This window comes from Apaloderma vittatum, unplaced genomic scaffold (genome assembly GCF_000703405.1).
Source record: "Apaloderma vittatum isolate BGI_N311 unplaced genomic scaffold, ASM70340v1 scaffold7279, whole genome shotgun sequence".
NCBI lineage: Eukaryota > Metazoa > Chordata > Aves > Trogoniformes > Trogonidae > Apaloderma > Apaloderma vittatum.
The window spans coordinates 18,910-28,345 of NW_009733480.1; positions in this window are offsets into that span (position 1 = coordinate 18,910).

Sequence of the window (9,436 nt, forward strand, 5' to 3'; positions counted from 1 at the left end):
GTGTGAATCCCATACTAGAATAGGTGTGAAATTAAGAGCCGTGAATCATCCCCTAGAAATGTCCATCTCTCTCCCATGACCAGGCCAGATGTCTAACGCTGACATGGCAATAGCTTATTTACATGAAATTAATCATTGTTAATACCTTTGACAGTGATTCCTTAAGTGAGCTAAATCACACATCCACGACAAATTAGCCTAATCAACAGGATGGCAAACAGCATCACTGATCACTTACAGAAGCGTTGAAGAAGTCCAAGCCCCAGATTCTCAGAAGAATGGTCTCATGATAATTGGCACCATTGGGAAGCTGTGGAAGAAGAGCTAAAGGTGGCCAAGGGCCATAAAAAGAGAGGGAAAGGGAAAGGGAAAGGGAAAGGGAAAGGGAAAGGGAAAGGAAAAGGAAAAGGAAAAGGAAAAGGAAAAGGAAAAGGAAAAGGAACAGGAAAAGGAAAAGGAAAAGGAAAAGGAAAAAGGAATTATTTGCAAGGTGTTAGCTGTTGCCTGTCAGGATAGAGAAAAAGAAGGCAGAAAGACAGCAAAGTTACAACTGTCTCTGAAAATTGAGCAGCTGCAGAAACAGTTACAGGAAGAAAAGGAGAACAGAAAAACAAAAACTGGAAGAAAAGGTTGAAATTGATGCTGTGAAAAGTCAAAATCAGGACTCAATAGTCACAGTGACTCCTAGGCAGGTATCCTTTATTGCAGTGCTGAACACACAGGAGATCACTTCACCCAACGTGCGTGATGTAGAGAGTGAGGTGCATAGCTCATGTGCAGGTTATACATACACATTCACAAAATTTCTGATAAATTATTAACGTATTCATTACTTTCTAAGAACTCATCATCCTAGTTTACCACCCCCATGACAATGTGTGTATATAGCCATCTCACAACGCAATTGTTACATAGTTCATTGCTGCTGCTTGTTAAAAGTCTCTAAGCTAGGAAATTTCCATCAGGCCCTCATTTCATAAATCATAGAATCATCAAGGTTGGAAAGGACCTTTAAGATCTTCAAGTCCAACCTACAGCCCTACACCACCCTAACACTAAACCATCTCCTCAAGTGCCACATCCAGCTGCTTTTTAAACACGTCCCGGGCTGGTGCCTCCACCACCTCCTTTGGAAACCCATTCCAAAATGACACTCATGAAGACTTCCTATTCTTCTGACATTTTACAGATTAGGAAATTAATTTTATCCTCTGAATGGTAGAATGGAAATATAGAATCATTTAGGTTGGAAAAGACCTTTAAGATGAATGAATCCAACTGCTAACCCAGCATTGCTGGGTCCACCAGTAAGCACCTGAGCACCACATCTACACATAACCATTGGAGGGACCCACATGGTGGTGAACTGAGGGAAGGTTGGCTTTTTCCCCTCAAATCCTCCTGAATATGAAGCCAGACCTATCACGAAATCAGAACAGTCCTGGCTGGTGTTCAAGGAGGACTCTGTTCTTCTGCCTTTTATCCCAATCTGGAGCTCCTGGATCCAGCCCCTGTTCCTGGATCCCTTCTGCCACTGAGCCTGGGGCTGCCCCGGTGCCACCGGCTCTGCAGCACCCCTGGGGACGATATCAGGGGGGATGAGTCGGGTTCGATATCAGTTTTGTAAATAGTTCATTATTTTTGCTATTTCCTTATTAGTACTATTACTGATTTATTAAAGCTGGTTTAGTTTTCTTTTCCAATCTGCAAGTCTCTCTGCTTTTCCCTTCTCATTTGGGGAGGGAGAGGGGTTACAGAGCACCTGTCAGCGTTCAGTAGCTGGCCCAGCCCTAACCCTCAATAATAAACAAGAATCGACTGATAGCCTGATACCCACCACAATTGGTTATGCAATGCTGAAACTACTACTTAGAGGACCCACAGCAGTTCTCGAACCCTGTTAAATGGCAAAATGGGATGAAATTAAAAGGGACACAGAACGCATTGAGGGATTAGGGGATAATGACCCAGCCAACCAGGTTCCTGGGCAGACCTAACATATGGCATTGTAAACCCTGACCGTGAAAACGGAGGGGGGCAATCCATTAGCTGGAAAATCCAACCCAAAACTCCAAATAGGAGATCACTGAGTGTGTCCAATAAAACAAACATCCCCATAGGGAACAGGCACTAGACCAAGGGCCAAAATACCTGAAGACCCACAAGAAGAGTCTTGGGAGCTGAGGAACAAGCTGTAGAGGAAAGCATTGGCACTAGGCAGTCCCAGAGCCACAGCCCAGAATCTGCCTGCTGGCATTGTCCCAAGTCTAATTCAAGTCTTCCAGAAATTAAATCATGGCAGAAGGGAGCGCACTCCAAATGCTCCCACACCACTGTGTGCTCCAGAAAAGAGCGATAACCCTTTCCTCCCGCTCAGGGAGGAACTGCAACACACGTGGCCAAAAACCAAGAAACCAGGACCGCAACTGCATCTGCTTGTCCAGCAAGTGGAATCCTATCAATGGATAAATAATAATGGTTCATATATTTAGAGTTCATTTGGTCCTAGATAACATCTGGCAAAATTCCTAATTGACACGGGAGAAAAAATTTCAGTACTAACACAACAGGATGTCAAGAAGCCGGGTGTGCAACCGGGACACTGAAGAGTTAAAATTACCAAATGAACAGAGCAAGTGTTGTCTGCTGAACACTGAAAGTTAGTTTGTAGTTCACCTTGTCTAAGTCTGTTCCCTTTGTGATTAAAAATTTGGGGTTTGATGTTTCGACCGGCTGAACCTGATAAGAGCAATGCGTGGTCGTTTGGTTCAAATGCCAACCCTAACCCTGATAAAAACAGGGAGGTGACAGTGCAATGTGCCCTGCACAGCCCCCGCACTCCCCAATTCAGAGATTATCAAGGTACTACGGCACCCAATCTCTGCTGTGCCACAAAACGGAATTTGGTATCATCGAATTATGGAATAGTTTGAGTTGGAAGGGACCTTTAAAGCCCATCTAGTCCAACCACCCTGCCATGGGCAGGGACATCTTCCACTAGATCAGGTTGCTCAAAGCCCTGTCTAACCTTGTCTTGAATGTCTCCAGGGATGGGCCTTCTATCACCCCTATGGGCAACCTGTACCCTTGCTACAAAAAAAATTCTTCCTTATATCTAGTCTGAGTCTACTCTCTTTTAGTTTAAAAACATTGACTTATCAGAACAGGTCCTGATGTCTTCTGAGGTACTAGCAGACTTGGAAAAATGGCACATTATTTCCAAGGCCAGCTCCTCATACAATTCGCCAGTCTGGCGAATCCGAAAACCAGGCGGGAGATGGCATCTAATGATTGATTATTGGTGCTGGAATGCCAACACACCCTGCTAATGGCTGCAGTACCCTGTACTGCAATTTTAACAGCCATGTACAAGCAGGCGCACACCCATGGATGGCAGTGCTGGATGTAAAAGAGATGTTCTTTATGGTCATCTTGCAGGAGAAGGATAAAAAGAAATTTGCTTTTATGTAGGAAAGTGTACGATACACCCCGAACAGCCTCCTACACCCCTGACTGCTCATGCTGTGCTTGCTGAACTTCTACAGTCTCACTTCCCCAGAATGTGGAACTGTACCTATATATATATATATATATATCTCTGCACCAATATATATATAACTGTACCAGTAAGTACATAACTGTTCCTATGAATATAACTGCACCAATATATAGATGATACTCTTATTGGAGGGACCTCCCTGAAGAAGTGGGAAGGTGCAGCAGAAGCAGCATGGCAAGCACTACATAAAGCAGATGTCAAAGTTCCACCTGAAAAATGTCAGGGACCAAGTAGAGAAGTCAAGTTTTGAGGTGGCTGGTGGATTGCAGGGGGTACAGCAGTTCTCCCAGACACCCTAAGTCAAAAGGAACAAGTGCAGATGCTACAGTGTAGGAAATGGCTATGACAGGTCATGGGGACTTCAGGACACTGGAGGAAACATGCACCTGGGTTTTCTGTCATTGCTTGCCCACTCTACTCACTTTTATGAAACTGTGGAGATAGAAGCCAGAACATGAAGAGGCAGCCAAAGCCCTAACATAGGAATTAGAAACATACCAACCATTGCGACCAGAGCATGCACACGCCCTATCACAGCAGAATGGGGTTTTGCAGAACACAGTACTTATTAGAATCTATTCCAGATTGGGCCAAAAAGGTCTTTAGCATTTAGCTCAATTGCATTTAAAGAGACAGAACAGAAATATTCTGAGTGGGAAAAGGGGCTTTTTTTCTTTAGTTCAAGCAGTTAAACAAGTTGCACCACTAAAGGGTAATCCTTTTGGGAAAACCCTGCCAAGACTTGTATTGTTTCCTCTTTCAAGAAACACTACCAGGAATGACACCAGCACAGATAACCATCAAGAATAGCTTATCCTCCTTGAGGGGCAATCATCACCAGCATGGACCAAATGTGGTTCACTTGTCAACACGATCAACCCACTGGGTGGAAACCCTCGCCTCATTTATGCTAATCAGTATGGCAACTATATGAGCCATACAGGCTTCTCAGTTATGGGTGCAATCTGTTGTAACAGCACTTACAAGGAAAGGTGATGAGGACAACTTCCCACTGAGGTTCAGAAGGTGGGCTGGGGTAATGCAACTAAATTTGGAAAAGAACTCCAATCCCAGTGACATCCAGCCAATTTCCCATATGACCCCACTGACAGTAAAGCTGCAGCTTTTGTTTCAACAGAACGCAACGCTTTGGTCTAGACCATGTACTCAGTCGATGCGCTGGGATTAAATCGCGATGGAGCTGTCCTCTCTCCATTAGAACATCAAGAATGGAACCAACAAAAATGGGCCACCAACGTCAGTGTATGTGTTATACTGGAGTAACAAGGATTTGTTTGTAAAATACCAGTAAAGGGTCAAGACATTTGTCTTGACACTGAAGAAAATGTTTGTCATTTTGAAATTACCCTGATGAAACACCTGAGACTGCACTTATGTATGTTGGAAATTGATGTGTTTGTTGGAGGACCCGTTGTGATTCCATATTTATAGATAACACACTTGTGGAGACACTCGAATACGTGTAGTTGTAATTTTACCAAACTTATGGGATCTGACCGTAACTATTCAGCTCCTGTCACAACCTACCAATTGTAACAATCAAATTACACATTATATCAAGATCTACCACCTAACCCCCCTGGAATGAATCTTACACTGGTTAAAAAAAACAGCTGCAACATGATGATCCAAGGAGACTGCTGTGGGCAACAGTGTTAAGGCATCCAACACAGCTGCCCACAGCATTCTCCTAGAGAAATGGACTGCTCTTGGCTTGGATCAGACACACACTTCACTGGGTGAAAAACTGGTTGGATGGCCGAGTCCAGAGAGTTGTGGTCGGTGGGGTTAAATGCAGTTGGCGGCCGGTCACGAGTGGTGTCCCCAGGGCTCAGTGCTGGGGCCGCTCCTGTTTAACAATTTCATCAATGACCTGGACGAGGGGATGCAGTGCACCCTCAGTGAGTTTGCAGAGGACACCAAGTAGAAGTGGAAAGTGTCCATCTGCTTGAGGGTAGGGAGGCTCTCCAGAGGGATCTGGACAGGCTGGGTCACTGGGCCAAGGCCAACTCAATGAAATTCAATAAGGCCACATGCTGGGTCCTGCCCTTCGGCCACACCAACCCCCAGCAGCGCTACAGGCTTGGGGAGGAGTGAGCTGCCAGGCAGAGAGGGACCTGGGGGTGCTGGCTAACAGCCATCTGAACATGAGCCAGCAGTGTGCCCAGGTGGCCACGGTCAAGGGGAACCTGGTAGGATACCTGACTGAGGTGGTCACCAACAGCAACAGTGACTTTGAATCTAACACTTCATCCAATTATAATTTTGTTAGCCTTTACAGTACTGTACTTATAATAATTTTGTGCATAAAGATTTGATACATAATGAAGCAAATACTCCCTGTTCATCATGAGAAATCCCCCAATAATGTAATTAGCAATAATATTTTATACTAAAAGCTATTTGCTTACCATGGATTTGCAAGTATGTCACTGTAACTTATAAATAACATTAATTTTGGCACTTCGACTACACAGTTTATCAAATAATTGGGCTCTTACCAGTAATCAGCAAAATGCCACATATTTATGACATAGAAGCAAGAGGTAACTGTACTACCACTCTATGAGTTCATAAAGTGGATCAACTTTATCAGGGAGTGCAGTGATAGGACAAGGGATAATGATTTCAAACTGAAAAAGAGGAGATTTAGATTATATATTAGGAAGAAATTCTTCACTGTGAGGTCAGTGAGACACTTGGAACAGGTTGCCCAGGGAGGTTTTGGATGTCCCATCCCCAGAAGTGTTCAATGCTGGGATGGACAGGGCTTCAAGCAAGCCAGTCTCGTGGGAGGTGTTCCTGCATGTGGCAGGGGGGTGGGAACTAGATGGTCTTTAAGGTCTGTTTCAACGCAAATCGTGCTGTGGTTCTGTGGTTCTGTGATGGTAGTCAGGGGTTGAAATGTGATGGATGCACTTGACCCCTTTAACCCCACCAACAGCAGCTTGGGCCAGGGTCTCACAGCCTCGAGAGGCAACCTTGAGAGGGGACTCTGCTCAAGGGGAGTCCTTCTCCCCAAACCTACCTGTGTCCTCCCAGTGCTGTCATGAGGTTTTGGGCTTTGGCTCCTGCTCAGCAGTGATGCCAGGGGCCCATGCAGGCTGCCTGTTGAGGGGCCTGATTGAGGGTCCATCCCTTGAAAGGCAATCCTGAAGGTTAAAGGAGAGCAGAAAGGCTGGATGTGTTAGAGCACAGAACCAGGCTGTCCCCGGGTGCCAAAAGACGAGCTGGTGGGGAAGAAGACCTGGCTGAACAGGGAGATGTGACTGGAACTCAGGGGGAAAAAGTGGATTTCTTACCTTTGCGAGAAGGGACCAGCAATTCAGGAGGACTACAAGGATGTTGTGAGGGTGTGTAGGGCTAAGAGTCTCCGTGCTCTGTTGGATGCAGGGGGAAAGAGAGTGACCAAGGATGAGGAAACGGCTGAAGTACTTAACACCTTCTTTACCTCAGTCTTCAGTAGCAAGAGTAGTTGTTGTCCAGGTACCCAGCTCCCCAAGCTGGAAGATAGGGACAGGGAGCAGGATGAAGCCCCAATAATCCAAGGGGAAATGGTCAGAGACCTGCTGCTCTACTTCGACACACACAAGTCTGGACAAGGATCCACCTGAGGGTACTGAGGGACCTGGAAGAGGTGCCACCAAGTCACTCTCTGTCATTTGTCAGCAACTGGAGAGGTCCCTGTGGACGGGACGTTAGCAAATGTGATGCTCATCTACAAGAAGAGCTGGAAGGAGGATCCCAGGAACCACAGGCCTGGCAGTCTGACTTTGGTGACAAGGACGGTTATGGAGCAGATCACCTTTAGGGCCACCACACAGCATGTAGAGGACAACCAGGGGATCATGCCCAGTCAGGGCAGATCTTCTTGACTAACCTGATGCCCTTCCATTGCAAGGTGACCTGCTTAGTGGATGAGGGACATGTTGGGGGTCTGGGGCTGCGATCGTGGGGGATTTGGGGTGTCCCCATCACTGCAGCTCTGCCTGTGACACCAGCTGCTCCCAGCCCCAAGGAGAGAGGCACTTTCCCTTGTTTACCTGCAAAGCACAGATAGACCATCATGGCTGAGTAATTAGCCTCAGGACACTTCCAGCTATTAGCCATAGCTCACTTGCTAATTTTTAATCTCTCCTTTGGGTGAAGTGTCCAAAGCAAACAACAGTTTAACCCTGTGAGTGCTGGCCACACGGAGATGCCAGGCTGTTTGGAGATGGGCAGTGGGGGGCAGGGAGGCGACCTCAGCCACCCCTGGACCCCAGTAACAGCTGGTGGGTTTGGGCAGCGTGGAAGTGTCTGCAGGATGGCCTGAAAGAGCTGGACACGTGGCTGAGGTGGGACTTGACAAAAACACATTTAAGGGCCTCAGCCCAGCACTGGCTCCCTGGGCCCCCCGCCGGGGCACAGCCCCCAGCTCCCACCCATCCCCCTGCCGGTTCAGCCCCACCAGCCCTGGACTTGCACCACGCCTCCCCCCCACAGCCCATTGCCCAGCCTCAGGCCACTCTCCAAAACAATGCGTATTTTCATCCCAGGTAAATTAACTCTGTTCAGCAGCATTTCCTTCCAGGGCTCCTTGGGACCTGCAGCCCAACGGGTCCTGTTTGGAAACACCCTCCAAGCTCTGGGCAGAGGGGGCTGGAGGTGCCATTGGATCAAGTTTTCTCATTTTTCTGTGGCATTTTCAGTCCCTAAAAATGCCTGAGCCCTGGGGCTGTGTTTGAGGGAAGGGTGAATCTCCGATTTTTACAGACCTCTGAAAGTTTTGAACTTGGCTGCTGCTCTCTGTACCAGGCAGCTGCCCCACAGACCTGGGGGAGCTGCATGAAATCTGCGACTGCCGCAAGCGCGGGGTGTGGGACCAAATCCCCCAGCACTAGGAGGGAGTTTGCGAGTCCCCACGGGACATCTCAGAGGAGTCCGAGTCCCAGCCTGGGCACAGCAGGCACAGGGGACAGCGAGGTGCAGCTATGCTGCAAAGGGGACAGAGTGGTCCCAGTGGCACCAGTGCCCCTGTGCAGGGCTGGGAGAGGGGGGGGGCAAGGAAGGGAGTTGTTGGAAAAATGTTTATTACTGGGGGGCAATCTGGAAAGGGGCACCAAGTTCTGTGGCCAAATCTCTCCCCTTGACCAAGGGGATGGAGGGACAGTGCCGCCATCTCAGTGCCACCAGCCCTGGCTCCAGTCAAGGAACTAAGGCAAAATCCCCAGCGAAGCATCATCTCTTCAAACCTGAAAATTGGCCCCTCAGCAGTCTGGCGAGGAGGTGAGGTCACAACAGCACAGCCACCAGCAATCAATCCTCCTGTGGCCCCGTGCTGTGATTACTATCCAGCTCGTTAGCACTAATTGGACTATTCCCAGGAAGGGAGCCCGATGGAAAAAAAAAATAAAGTTCAGTCGCTTTTAACTTTGACTTGTTTGAAAGCCCAGGGGAAGAGAATAAGTCAGACGACTTGAGACAGCCTGAAGGGATGCTCCTGTGCCATGTCACCGGCCACACAGCCCAGAATCTCTGCCCAGGACAAGGGGACATTGCCCGAGTCGCCTGCCAAGGCAGTCTCAGGGCTGGTCCTTGGGGCGAGGCTCACTGCTCACAAAATGCCTTGTCCAGCTCCACTGCGAAGGGTGCTGGAGGGTCCCCAGCCCTGGAGTAGCTCTTCCCCAAGCCAGGAGCCTGTTCCCCACCACCCCAGAGTTCCACGACAAGTTCATCGAGTGCAAGGGACCAAGCCGTGCTCCAGCCTCCACTTCCCACAGCACGGAATGCCGGGGGTGCCCCAAAAATGGTCCCCACTGCCCTCCTTTAGGGGTGCTCGTGATCTACAGCCTCGCCAGCTCGAGCAGTGCTGGG